Source organism: Anser cygnoides, chromosome 6 (assembly GCF_040182565.1).
Source record: "Anser cygnoides isolate HZ-2024a breed goose chromosome 6, Taihu_goose_T2T_genome, whole genome shotgun sequence".
NCBI classification, from domain to species: domain Eukaryota; kingdom Metazoa; phylum Chordata; class Aves; order Anseriformes; family Anatidae; genus Anser; species Anser cygnoides.
In genome coordinates, this window is record NC_089878.1 from 27,275,390 (window position 1) to 27,290,382 (window position 14,993).

The following is a 14,993-nucleotide window of genomic DNA, read 5'->3' on the forward strand; positions in this document are numbered from 1 at the left end:
TGCCTGGAGCAGACAGGCTGCTTCCAGCCCCGGCTCCTCCGCCACATGCACGGCTTGCGCTCTCCTACGGGTGGGCTACGGTTTAGCGCTACTGCTCGAGCAGCTGCAGCACCAGAGCTCGTGTGAGCACCCTCCTGGCGTTGCAGCGAGGCTCGGCATGCCCGTGTCGCCCTGCCGCTCGGTGGTGGTGGAGCACCGGGCACAGTTTGCAGCTCGGAGCAAAGCCAAAGCACGGAGGGGAAGGGGAGATGCTCCTCTTCAGGGGTGCTACGTCGCCATTTGCCACGGCATCTCCAAACACATACCTAGGGGCTTTTGGGAAAGTCTGAAGCTCCCCAGGCGGGCCTGTTTACGGGCAATTTTGTGATATTAGAGTTGCAGGCAAAACTCTAGTTAAGCATGTGTAATTAGTGGCAATATTAATGGTCTTTAAAGATACTAACTCCAGGCACTGGTGTTTTCCCTGAGTTTTCCTTACCTCTGTGCTGATAATGGCTTACGTCCTTGTACTAAATCCATGCTGCCAAAATCCTTATGGTGCTTTCCACTTTAAAAAGTATCTCCATGTGAGCCTATCTCCCCCACGTATGCTGTCAGTCTTCATTATAAGACTTTTTTTTTGCACTGAAGTACATCTTTTGCAGCCTGTATTCTGAAATAACAATAAAAAGCCACTTCTTTAACATACAGAGCTTTCTTTTAATGGAGATTTTTTGAAGAGCTCTGCTTTTACTCCACCAATCCGCATCTAGCTGCAAGGGGCTCACTGTGCATTGACGGGAACCCAAAATCCTGCATCCCATAACTCGTCGGTTTGAGATGGATTAAATTAAGCTTCAGATTTATTTTTTTAATCTTAATTCTACCTCCACCTTTAATGTCTGAGGGCACAACAAGCATCCGTGTCTCTGGAAGGCTTTTTTTACATGGGCCAGGTTGCCACCTGCAGCCTTGGATCCGGAGTCGTGGTGGAGTTGCGCACCTGATGGCTTTCCCATCCACTTCTCGCTTGTCAGCCTGTAACTTTACTTAAAGACAAACGAATTGTAATTAAAACAATCCTTTTTTATTCCCTAAAACCAACATCCTGTAAAGTTTATAAGACCACTGGCTATATTTATGGCCCCTACACCCCCAAAGGGGGGCCGTGCTGCTTTTGTCTGGGGCTTCATCGCCGCCACGGGAGCAAGGTCTGAACCGTGCATCAATGTTCGTCGGAGGAGACCTGAGAGATTTATGATGGGAAAACGCTGACAGTTTGGTAATTTATTGCCACACTAATGGGCAGCACTGTAGTTCCTGACAGCTCCAAGCCTTTGTTCTCCGGGATAGCTGGTTTCTAATCCACTTGCTTTCCTGGATTCTCCCCCCGCTCTCTGATGAATGGGTTGAGGATGGTGAATTTCTGTATTGCTGCATTTTCCCGAGCTGATTTTACAGCCTTCCACTTGTAGGACTTCTGGTGTTGAAATTTGTAAGGGGTTGCAGGAACTTCACAGCCGAAAGGCCTTTTCACCCAAGTTGCTTTTGTCCTCGATGCTCTTGTGGCCGCGGCCCCAGTGGCGCACGTCGCTGCGTCCAGAAGAGCGCGCAGCCACCGAGCAGCTCCTACTTCTTCCAACTTGTTTGAGGAGAAGGCTGTGAATCTGCATAATGGCCTCAGACAGAAAGTGCTTTATCTTGGCGAGTTAGTGAGTCAGTTTAGGGGTATTCTATTGGCAAACGCTTTCAGAGAAATTATGCATGGTAAATTAATGAAGGCCGGCAGAGGTATTATGGTGGGTGAATGCACATGCCATTAGAGTCAATGGCTGGCTGAAAAAGTTAACGGTCATTAAGTGACTGTTAAAAAGGCCAGTGGACACAGATTTACTCCCTTGCAGGGCTCGGGCTGGGTTAGGGGAAGACAGAGCTCGCGTTGGCCGCCGGGCCACCGGACAGCCCGGCCTTTGTGCTTCCATCCCCGCCTCCGTTGGCTCCTGCCTCTGGCAGATGTACCAGAGCCCGCGAGAGCCCGCCGTGCGAGCAGGTAAAGCCCCCGCGTCCCTTCTTCTTTCTGGGCACTGCTCGGGGACAGAGCCGAGGCGGGTGGCCCAGGCTAATATTTGAAGACAGCTTCAGGCTCTGCGTGTCTCCAAGGGGGCCTGAAAGGGAGCCCGGCAGCAGGGATGTGGCAGGACAGGGGGTGCTGGTGCCATCCCCTCCGAGGGGGGGGGCTCTAAAATAAGTCCCCTGTGAGTAGTGGGGTGTTACCTCCCCTTCGCGTTCAGATAGCGAGGACATTAGATGGGCGTTGGGACAGACCTGACCGTGAGCCGGCGGTACGGGAAACGGAGCTCTGAGCTCCGGCTGAAAGTTAGGCAGCCTTCTACCATCGCTGGCAATTCAACTGTGAATTTGCCATATACAAAATATAGGAGACGTGGGCTATTTCCTGGGCACCTGTATTCCCCCCGGGGCCTATGTCCTTCCCGTTGAGCACTGTCAATTTTTTTTTTTCCACATTGTATTTTGAATGTGTTGATTCTGACTGAAATAAACTGCATGGAGAAAATTAATGATTTGATATCTTCTCGCTGCTGCCAAAAGAAATATAAAAGCGTCTTTGATCTGGGGGCTTTAAAAAAGTGAGCCGGACCAGTTACTGATACTTACTTACTGACCTAAGTAAGTGATAAAGCGACTGTGTCGAAGTTTAATTAGTCTTGATCAAGATAGGTTTTTAAGATTTAGAACTGGTGGCCTTTTGAAGAAGAAAGGCTTCGAGTTGTCATTTATGCCACAACATGTCCTTTTATCACACTTTGTATTTCTCCAGCAAGAACGGTTTTTATTTTAGAGAAAAAGAGAAATGGCTCATTTGATGGAGATTAGCACGGACAAGCTTACTAATATCTGAAGACTATTTCTCTGTCTTACCTTTTTCTGTATTTCATATCCCACAGAGATTACCTCAGACTGCTGTTGTTAGTCACTGTTATTTATATAAAGATATGTAATGCGTTTGTGCTGGAGGGGTCGTCTGTAACGGGGTATGCAATTTCAGAGTGTAGGGACTGGCAGGAATTACGGTGAAGAATTGCTTCCCAGTGACAGCTTTATCCTGTCTGTAATATGTCATTGCGTGTGACTTTCAATTAATCACGCAATAACAAAACATTGAGTCTGGCGACAGTGGTGCGGCCATTAATATCGAGAAGCAAGTCTCGGCTTTATGAACACAAATGCTGTCGCGGTCCCCTGCCCACTCGTGCACTTTAATCACTTAGTCTCAACGTGGAAGGACCATTTCTCTCTTCCCCTCTCCCCCATCAGCCTCCATTGTGATCTATTAAACTGCAATCCATAACGTCTCGCGTCGCCGTAATGCTCTGATGGTGTGCGGTTTTAAATGATTGCAGGAATTTGACTTTGTCTCACTCTGCCTTGACCTTGGTGTCTTCGGTGCCTTCCCCTCCCTCTGTTTTCAAAGAGGGAGTGAGGAGTTGGGAGAGAAAATAGAAGAGTGACAGAGTGGACTTTGGAGATATTTCATGGGAGGTTTAATGTTGCTCTTTGAGGAAATGGGGGAGATAAAAGGTAAGAGAGAGGCTGTTACCGGAAGACAAAAAGTAAAGATTTGCAAGTTTTCAGGAGAAAAGGCATCATGCTGTCGAGCATAACTGTCTCCATAGACTGAAGGCTGCCGTGTGCTGGATCTCATTGGTAAGCACAGTGGAAACCTTGCAGTAATTCTTCCTCTTGCTCAGTCTCCCATTTATAATAAGATTGCTCGGTAATGTATCAATTTAAGTAAAATCCCCAAATCTCATTGTGTTTTACAGCTATATCTATATCCTGAACGGAAACATAAAGAGCCACTTGGGTGCTTTGTGCTTGGGCCACAAAGAAAGAAGGACGCCCTGGTCCCAGCCACCCAGCTGAGTCCATGGTATTATACCCGACCAAATCTGGGGGTAGAGTCTCACTCCATGGAAATCTGTGGTCTTTTTCAGTTGTTTCTTTTGGGTTAGTACTCAGGTTTTACACCTTACAAGACAAATGAGAAGGCTGGCAGTAATTAGTGTCAATGCTTTTCTTTTTCCCCCAAGAAGGAGATGAATTTAATTTAAAAAAAAAATGCTTGGCTGGACAGTGTTGGAAGAATCTCCTGAGCAGTCTGAAAGCTGGTGTACAGCAGAGCACATTATATGAAACAGATGAAATGCATTTTTGTACCTTTTCCCATGTATTAACACTGTTTGCGAATTTGTGGCACGTTTGACCACTTGCCTTGAAAAGCACGCGCTGAACAAGGCGTTTGTGTTAGTCGTGGATTGTGACAATGGTGTGTTGGGTGCATGGAGCACTTTCACTTTGCCCAAATATGAAGCAAAAATCTTTGGAATTGTGAGCAGTAACAGCAAGGTTAGGAGCTCCCCGGGGAGATCTTCCTTCTCTGGCTTGCTGAATCTCCCCATTGTCCCTGAATTATCAGCCAGACAACAAAACTATAGGTAAAGGAGGGTTTATCTCAGACGTGGTTGTTCTGGGGTAAGTGGTGTATTACACCACATCATACAAGGTCCTTATTCCCTCTGGGCATTGCGACTTCTGCCAGTTGGCAAGGGTATTGGGTTTGGCCTTTAATTAACGCTTCCCCATCTATCCTGCTGCATTAGCAGTGCATCTGACAAGATGCTGAACTTGCAAAACTATAAGAAATAAAAGCAATTCCCCTCAAGTAGACTTGAGGGCATTTGGTATCACAAAAGGTGACCTCTTTGGTCATTAGATTGGGCCTGATTCCTGGCAGATGCAAACCAGCACAGCTTCATAAAGCCATTTAATGCCAGGTGTATTAGGATCCTATTGCATGCAGGAGAGGCTCCAAGAAGGAGGGTGTGTAATCAATTTCTCCTTCCCAAATTATTTTTCCAGAATCCCCACAGTATGGTGTTTGAGTAATAGAATAATTTCCTAGCTATTAAGAGCCTGAAAATCAGCAGTAATTAACTTAGTGCAAATTCTTCTCTTCCTCTCCCTCCTCTTTGCTCAAAAAAAACAAACAAACCCCCTTTCTCAGTAGAGGAAGTGCAGATGGAAGCGATGTCTTCCGCCTTAGTGAAGTCGTGTACAGACTACATTGGCCCCCCCACTTCGGTTCTGTGAATAACATAATTGCTTTGTTATCCCTCAGGGGATTTGTAATATTAACATTGGTTAATGACATTAATTCAAGTTTTTACCATTAATAAAATGGCATTGCTTAAAATTAAGCATTACGTTTCAATTAGTAGTCCATCGAAGACTTTAATAGTCTGGAGCATTAAAGTGATTTTTTTTTAATTTCTTATTAATTTTTTATTGTATCATGCTAATTTCCAAAGAGTGATTGAAAGCCCAGCTGATCCAACCACCGACCCTATCTGCCATGTTTCTTGAGGGAACTTCTTTCTTTTATGACATTATGCAAAAAGGTCACATTTCCACAAAGCAGGAATCTGTTTCCGTCACCTCCTGAATTCATTATCATCCTTTTTACTTTTTAACATGAGGCACATGATATACAGGCACCCCAGGTGGACATGTTTAAATTAATCTAGTAATAATTGATTCAGAAGAGATTTGGAGGACAGAATTTGCATAAAAGCCATAATGAGAGCAAATCCTCCAAGGCCAGACTGAACAGCTAAGTCCCTGAATAACTTACATCTTCTAAACTAATTTGGTTATATATGCAGTACGAAGGTGTGGGGGCTGGAGCGCCGTGTGATTGGAATTCATTACAAATAATTCATCTGCTCCGGAAAGCCTGGCCTTGCAGTGTATAAAAACCGTATCAGCCCCCAAACGCGTGCTCAGGCCCTGCCTCCTGGAAGCTGACAGTGAGGTTTCTGTCTGAGGGCTTGCTTGGCTTTTCCAAAGCATTTCTGAGGAGCAATGCTGGCACCCCGGGGCTGGGGCACACCGTTGGCCCACTGCTTCTCCTGCCCAAGGATGCCTCACAGAGCGTCCTCCAAGCTGAGGTTTTGGCTGGACATTGGAAATGGCCAAAGAGCTGGGTGTGGGGAATGGTCTCGGCTGTTAGTCTCAGGTATTCATCCCTTCCTTTCCGGCACGGAGATGTTTAGCTAGGTCACAGGGTTTGTATTAAATTCTGCATCACCTTGGTTTCTGGGAATTTAGGGAAAGGGACATCTTACATGGTTGGGACCATGCATACTATGGGCTGTTCACGTAAAGTAAATCTGTGGGCAGTGAAAATTATGACTCCAGTTCGTTAAAAGAATGCAGCCAGGGGCTTTTTGAGGGGTCGCTGCCCTGCTTCACGTTCTCTTTGCCTAAATATGTTTGAGAAAAGTGCTAAAAGGGTCTTGCTGTGACCCCGTACAGTAATTCCTGTGTTGGGGAGCTCGGATTAGCAGGGAGCACAGAGCCACGCTCCTAGTATCGGATAGGTTGCACAGGGTTTTCGGAGAAAGAGGAAAATTCAGCTCAGCCTTTTCAGAAATTGCTGAACACTGAATATTTTCCGGGGGAAAATTGATGTCGCTGTTGTTTTCAGCAGATGAGGAATCGGTCCCGTTTCGTTTACCCACAGCAGTCAGTAATAACCTGTCTCTTGTGAGCTGCCCGTTCCCGCATCGCTGCCCTCCGGTGCCTCCCGGCAGCCAGGTAGGTCTGGCAGGAGCCCCGCTCCCCTGCAGCACCCCGGGGGAAACGCCAGAGTCGGGGCAGCCCAAGGCAGGGGGAAGAGTTATCAGAGCCAACAGGTAGCTGCTGCTGCGAGAAACAAGAGGAGAGCTGGGCATGGCAGGAGAAAAAAGAGCCTGGCTGACAATTATTATTTTGTCTGTTCGGATTTGGGGCATATATTGGCCGCTTGAATGCCTTCTGGCCAAGGGTTTCCATATGACAAATGATGCTGCACAGTGCCAGGAAGAAGCTGCAGCAAAACATATTCTTGTCTCCAAGCAGGCTGAAACTCGGGAGCAGCGCTCCAGCAAGGCTTTATTCTCCTGGAGTTACAATGAAGCCGTGCGTCTGTGTTATGTGGCAACTGGTAATCACAAGTCTTTGACAAAAACAAGCTGTGGTTTCTCTCTTGCACCGGCAAGCATTAAAAGAGAAAGCTACTCTCACCAGCACGGGAAGGAGCTGCGGGGAGCGCAGAGGTGGCTTGTGGCATCACATCGTCTGCCTCTGACCCCCGTGCGGGGAGGATCTGGGGCATGGAGCACAAGAGGCGGGTGGCAGCAGCGGTGCCAGTGCTGGAGTCTTTAAACTGGGAAAACAAGGCTCGAGGGAAAATGATGCCTGTATGTTATGGCTGATTCTCAGCTGGGAGGTTGATTGGTGGGATGATTTCATGGCTTGATTTTCCTCTGCTGGAGAGTCAAATTCTAAGATTGCTTCAGCTCAAAGGATAAATAAGGTTTCTTTTCTAATTTCATCTTAGTGTTTTCCCAGCTGTGCAGCCACAGGGTCACCACAGTGGGCACTACGCAGCTTATGGGGGCTGCCTATCTGCTCAGTGCAGTCTGTGCACTGCCGTGGTCCCTGGCTTGTCCTCACAGCGTGAAGAGAGAAATCGTGCCAGTTTCCAACCTGCATTAGGTCTGGTACAATTTGGAACCACTGTCACTAACTTCCATACTAAAATCCCATCAGATGACTCCAATGGACCCTGTAATTAGAGTTGAATAAAAAACTAGTGTCAATAAAACAAAGACTAGTACTCTAGTAGCTCAAAATATAAGGGCACTTACAGTTTTCCTAATAAACTGTGAGAAAAAAAAAAAGGAAAAAAAAAAGCCCTATATCAGGAACATTTAGAAGTATAGGGAAGAGTTTACTTCTTTTCCTGACTACCAGAAACTGGTTGTCATTACTGGTGACTAGTGACCAAAACCAGAGTTTGTCGTGCCTTGGTTTCGCCAGCTGTAATGCCACAGCTGCAGGTTGGAGGTGCAGGTGGAGCTCCCCACGTCTGGGAATCACTGCAGGTATATCAGCCCCTCCAGGCTGGTGGTAGGGCCTGTGGCTCTGCTAATTTGCAAAGGTACAAGCCATTCCCACACTGTGCAGGGGGCAACTGGAAGAGAAGCTGCTGCAGTAGTGTTTCTACATATCTAGTGTTGTAGTGTTTCTACAAGGTATAGGTTTGAGGCGTGGGTATGTGGGCTTGGGTACTAAATCTCAGGCCAAAAAGAGCTTGTTGGCAGTGAGGGCTGGTTGCAGTAACTCTGATGCTGAACCGACAGTACCTGCATTACGTAGCTGATCTGCACGTAAACAGCACAGCTGGTCCTTCGCATCTGGATTTACAGCAGCCGTGCAGAGGACTCTACATCATGTGTACAGCAAGAAGAGAGACTGCAGAGCACTGGGCACGCTCCGCTGCTGCAGGCAGGGCTCTGAAATCGATAACCTGCTGTTGCTGTCCCGGGTGCCCAGGGGATGCCTCACCGCTTGGGCTGCGCGTTGCACTCATTCATCCTGCCCTGTCAATGGAGCATCCAGAGGCCTTGACTGGGAGCCAGGAGCTCCCGAGTCCTAATCCAGGCTGCAGCAAACTTGGGGCTGAATTGCAGTCGGGCTAAGTACCACAGCATCCCTTGCATTCTGCTCTTGTGTAGCTGGCTGTTGCAAATCGGAGCCTTAGCCTTTGTCTCCGTGTTTCACAGATGGAGCACATGAAAAATAACTCCACAGTCGGTCCAGGTCCCAAAAATACCTCTGCTTTGACAGTCTCACAGAGAGGTGAGTCTGTGAGCAACAAACGGAAGGTCTTTCCATCCCTGGTGTAGAGGCAGTCTTCTGGAGAGTGGCAGAAGCCTAACACCAGGGAAATAAATGTGTGTAAGCTTTCGTTGCCAAATCCGATCTTTGGATAAACAGAAGACTTCAGACTCCAAGGCACCTTTTCACAAGTGCTAAATTCATACCCCAAACAAACCCTCCCCAAACCTCTCATGTCTTGATATTATGTGTAGCCTGTAAAAAAGAGATCTAGAGCCCTTTGGGGAGAGCCTCTCGAGGCAGTTGGGGACAAACTCGATGTGTGGTCAGGTTAGCGCTATTCAAAGGCAGGGCTGAGTGTCAGCAGAGCAGGTATTTATTTATGCCCACTGGCCTTGGCAGAAACCCAGCAGCACAGCGTATTTTGCTGTTACACAGGCTTTTATTGTTGAATCAGCCTTATTTAATGGCAGCTTTTTATAGTAGGTTCCTGTTCTGGAGGGCCTCCTCCGAAGGTGAGGAAAGTGCTCAGTTTGCAGGACGGTGCTGCCACAAACCTGGTGCTGAGGCCAAGCCACCAGGTGGGAGCTGGATGGGGCTCACGGAGTGCACACACCCAGCCACGGGAAGGGCCCTGACACCGACCGACTCTTTTTGGGCTGAGCCCTCATTAAAAGAGCTTTGCCTCCGTTACCTGAGCTGAATGAGAACTTCCTGCTGCGTTCTGTGGTTTGGGACCTTGACCAGTCGTAGGTGGGTTTGAACAGCAATTGAAAAACACTCTAGAAATAAAATACCCCAAATTATGCTGTCAATCTTTTGTGGGATGTAGTCTGAAGAAGATCAAGCTGTAGACTATTACTATTCAGCTCCATTACAGGCTTCATGGGCCCTGAACCAAGCAGCATATTAGGTTAAACTGATTTCTCCTCTGCTGAGTTACCTGAATTATTTATATAGATCTAGATAACAGAAAGGTTGCAACGAAGTGACCTGTACTGTGAGATCTTGATTGTTTTGTTCCTGATATAAAACCTACTGCGATGCTGTGGCGGGTACCGTGCTGGCCGAGAGGCAGGAGCTGGGAGGGTGCCCGGCGGTGAGTGTGGAGCTCCAGTTTCCACCCCGCTGTTGAACTGTAGGGTTTCTTTAAAAGATAACCCTCGGATTAGATGCATGAAGATGTGGTTCTCTCTTCCTGGGGTGTTGTGAGAGCAGGTTCAGTGTGAGGCTCTTGGATGCTGTTGTGGGAATCCCTGAGCACGGGGCACAGGACAGCATGACAGAACCCAGCTCCCGTGTGTTTGCCTCAAAAATAAATGAACGGGCAAAGCTCAGTATGCAGGAGCCCAGGCTGGGGGGCACACGAGAGCTGGCAGGCAGACACGCAGGTGCAGCGAGACGTTTTTCGACTGCGAGGCAGCTCCATGTCCCCAGCACAGGCACTAGGGGCTGAGCCCAGTGACATGGCCAGGGCCAGAGGAAAGGCCGTGCCTTTTCTTCGACAGCGTGCCCAGCCCTTGAGCCAGCCCAAGGAAGGAATTCCTGCTGGAGGGGAGGGCGCGGAGCGGCGCAGGGACAAGGGCCGAGGTTTTGTTGGCCTCGCAGTTCTCTTTTCTAGGGCAGAGCCGCCTGTGCCAGCCTGTCGTAGCCGCATTGCTGAGCTGCCGTGCTTTAAAATGTTTGTATTTATTTCCTTAATTCTGCCAGTGCTTTTTTGAATACTTCAGTGTTCAACCCTTGCCTCTGCTCTTCTTCTCTCTGGTATCCCATTCTAATAAAATCATAACTGTGCCAATGACAAAAGATCCCGAACGGGAGAATTAATGCTTTTTCAGGAGGTTCCTTTTTTAGCCTTTTTTAAAGGCATCTCTTTTCTTTAAAATGAAAGATGAAGCATTTTCTTTTATCCTTAAACTTTACTGTCACGTTTTATTAAGTCAAAATGATAGTTACAGTCAGAGGAAAGCAGGATATGGATTCCTGGTACAGCCATTTTTAAAGTGCGCTTTGTTTTAAAGCCCTGAAGATTGATTGAAGGTATTTTTCTTTTAGACACGGAGCTTTAGTCAAAGGGGGCCTGATCTGAGTTACCCTCTGTAAATCAGGATTAGTTCCTGCGAAATCGATGGAGTTGCAAGCTACAATACCGGGGGAGCTGGAGAAGCCTCTCGCCCCGAGAGCGAACGCAGGGGGGACCGCGGGCACCGCGCTTGGGCGGGGGGCGAAGCCACGAGGCCTGGCAGGATGCAGGCCGATCCTGTCAGGCTGCTGGGAGAAGGAGGCATGTGCCAGTGGGTCTGTGCTCGCAGGGCCGCCGGGGCTGCGCGTCTCCCCTCGGGTGACACATTGGGCCTGCAGACCTCCCCCAGGAGGAGCAGCCCTCGGCCCGTCCTGTGCCGCCACAGCGGAGGGAGCCGGGAGCTGAGGGAGCCTGATTTAGGAGACAAGAGGATGGTGGCAGAAGCGGTGCTCTACAAAATGCCTCTCTCTGGAGCGTATTTCACTGGATCCAGCAGAGCCTGAATTTGTTGACCTTTCTGGCGGAGGGCCAGAGGGCTTCAGTGCGCATGGCAGGAGAGGGGGGAGAGAGGCCCCAGCCACCCCAGGGCCTTGGGGCCTCCGCCACGGGCTTTCAGGAGGGAGAGGACAGAAAGACTTGGACAGACAATCTTGTTGGACATTTTCATCCCTTTTTTTTTAATGTGTCTGCATTTTGGAGCGGGGAAATAGCCAAGGTGGTAAAGATACATCAAAATGAGCGAATACAGAATGGAAACGATATGTCCTGCCTGGGATTTGAGTTTAACCAGGGATTTCAGCTCTTGTCTCTCATCTGTACTGAAACCTTGACAGCTGATTTCTTGAGCCCTAAGCCATTTTGAGCAGAGAGACTTTAATAAGAACAGCTCTTTTTATAGCATTTAAACTGTGTCTAAACGGCTTAGCACTAGGACAAGTTCCAGCAGCGCAAGCCACAGCGAGCCTGGGCTGCGCTTAGGACGTGCGGTGCTTCGGCAGTCCGGCGGCGGAGGGCTGCTCCTCGGCACCCCGCGGGCTCCAGCCCTCACAGTGAAAATCTGCAGCTGGGGCAAAATGGGAGGCTTGAGTCTGGCCATCTCCAGCAGAATTAAAACATTTACACTTCATAACTAGCTGCCAGACTCTCCCAGACAGCCACTAGTTTGCTCTTGGCCTACAGTTGATCTCCTCCTGCACACAGCACTTTTTCATATGGTGAGTATGGGTTTTTTGGAAATAAAGTTGCAGCAGCTGGGAATAGCAGTTACTTAGTTAGGGCCTCTCTTAAAATATTCAGAAGAAAATGACCAAAGCAGCCTGAGAAGGGGCAGATTGTAGGAGTAACCGTTTGCAACACTATCTGCTGTCTGAATTTTGTTCAGCCGATGCTCTAGGGCACTGATTTCTTTTGCCCTTGATCAAGCTGGTATTTACCTGCTGACTCACTGACTCCAGTTCAGGGCTGCACATGGCACAGATTTTGTTTAGTAGATCTGATGGATGTAATTGGATGAAAGAGGTAGCCAAGGAAGGGAGGGATACAAGCTTTTTATATTGTTTATTTTTCATCTTTCTTTGATCATGTATTTCCACTCCACATCAAGTTCAAAACCATGATTTTCATGCACACTTTGGATTTCCCTATGACAATAAGGAAAAAGAAGATGGAACTTTACCCCAAATACTGGTTACAGCTTTCTAAGGAATGCTGAAGTCCCTTGGACTGTGGTAAAATCTCCCAGGGAAAGTGGCAGAAATCCAGCTACTTGGCACATTCTACAACTAGTCCAGACAAAACACTAGTAAATGTACTCTGCTTTGGCACAGAATAGGCAGTGGGACATTATGAAGCTTTCTTGTATGCAACTTTCTCTCATTTCATGGCCCTGTTGAGTGCGAGGCTTGAATTTACTCATCTGCTGATTCTAGACCACACAAGGCCCTAGAGGAGCATTGGAGGACTGCGGGGAAGCTCTGCTCTGTGTCCTTGAGCACTGTTATCTAATTTAAAAGTTTCATTCACCTGACTTGAGATCATTTTTTGGATGCTTCGTACATGAAAACAGCCGTATTGGCTCAGATCAAAAGTCTGTCTAGCTTAGTACCCTATTTCTAGGATTAGCTAATAACAGCTGCACTGGGAGGAGTACGGCACGTGTAAAGTCAGATTTCTGTGCCTGTCTCTTCCAGTTTCCAACAAGGATATCTGACAGTGAAGAAGTCCTCTTGCAATATGCATTTCCCACAACAACCACCTCCTATCTAGGGAAGGTTTGGCTTCGTCTCTTCTGAAACTTTTAGTGGAGCTACAGAAATGCATCTCCCTGGGGTTCACATCTGTGTGCTGTATTTAACTTCTGGATCTATACTGAAAAAATTGTCATTTAAACCAATGGCTGAAAAAATAATCCAATGCTTCATCATCAATAACTTCCATTACAGCGTGACTTGCACAACATCTCCATCATCTGAGATGCCACAGTACCCATTTGTGTATGCCCTGCAGTACGCTTGTGCTTAATGACTAAACGCTGTGCTGGCTTTAGCTTTGAATGATTTCACATCTATAACTTCTGCCAGTCCCATTTTTTAATTTAACATTATATTTGCTGTGTTAAAAACAACAACAACAACAAAAAAAAAAACCAAAGCACAGCTCCATAGTGAAGTGCTGTAGAAATTCCTTTGGAGAAATGGAAGGGGATTTCATACAGTTCTGCATAAAATCTGTATGTATATGGGTCTGGAAAAATTGTGAAATGCTGTAATCTCTCACTCACAGTACTTAGGAAACCAAGTCCCAAGAACTACCCCAAATTCTGAATGCCAATGTTATTTTCAGTCAGTGGTACGCAGCTACTGCAGGGGATATGCATAATGGATGCACTAGCAACTCATCTTTATGCCAGTGTTTAAAATCACAGAGAAATACAGATAAGAATAAAACATAGGCTCCATCTTTCAAACGGGCTGTCTCCCATTGCTGCCGTAAGCACTCGATTATTGGTCCTGTGGTGCCCAAGGACCTTTACAAACTTCTTCCAGCTCCTCGATGTCACAGCATTGTCCCCTGTGTTGGAGTTCGCTCCATGCCACGAGCCTGCCATTGCTTATCAGTGCCTTACGTTACTAGCTCCCAGTCTGCCACTTCAGCTCACTGAAGGTGATTTGGAGTCTCCAAACAAAAATATAGAGGTATTGGGCACTGCAGGAGTTGACTGTTATGCTCCCTTTATGAATCACTACACCCACGGGAATTGAAAATCTCATTATGTGCGAATTTAATCTGAATCAGCTTTATCACTAGGTAAGATTCAAGGATAGAAGACTCCATTTGTTTGAAAACACGTGTTTGCAATAATTGAACAAAGTTACGTAGGAAAATACAATGTGCACATCAGTAAGATTAAATTTGGCAATGCAGATTTTCCTAAGCTGCCGCAGCATCTTGGGGAGCTTGTGGCATGGGCTAATTAATCCTCCATCCCCTGCCTCAGGCCCGGTAGGCCCTGGGGAGCTTTTAGAGCTATATCTCTTCTGCTTCTATTGTTGAAAACCGCTCACGTAGAAAAGGCATGATTTGCCCCTCTCCTAGCTGGAGAGAAGAGCTCCTCCTCTTTAGCTGTGGCTCAGCTCTTGTGTCTGGGAGCTCTAGCATCCCACGATAATGCAGGCAATTGACTCGCTTCTCACCATTCTCCCTATTAAGCTCTTAATTTTTATGTTACACCTTAATTAGCACTTTCCTGGCAACACCTTTAAATTGGCTTTTCTTGTTTCAAGACATTTAAAACAGCAGTGGTAAAATGTATAAATCTCCTATTAGAACAGCATTACTTGCACGTGTTCTGACGTGCTCTTAGCAATAACACAACATTTAAACGTGGACATGTCATGCAGCTGGGGAGTGAGGTGTCCACCGGAGGACACGTTTACACCTGGAGAATTTGTGATTCCATATTGTCACCACTAACCATTGCACACTGGGTACTGTGTGAGGGCATATACCCCACAGCTACACAGGGATATTTACAAAGCTGTGCACTTCACCTCTCTTTGAAGTTAAAAGGGAAAATACAGTCTTAAATTGGGTCATTTGTTTTTTAGTTGCTGTTTTGTGGGATATTTTCATGTGTACTTACCACAAGTGGGGTTGGGATGAAAGGGGAACTCCACCCTTCTCTACCCACGTTACACACTTTGGATAAGCATTCATCTTTCTGAAAGTGGAATTATTTGTGTTTCAG

General features: G+C 47.1%; 1 protein-coding gene across 9 annotated transcripts in view; it reads left to right on the plus strand.

The window, feature by feature from the left end:
• SEMA5B (semaphorin 5B) overlaps positions 1-14,993 on the plus strand; it is a 270,246-nt gene that overhangs the window by 117,892 nt on the left and 137,361 nt on the right. The gene's annotated exons all lie outside the window — the stretch shown is intronic.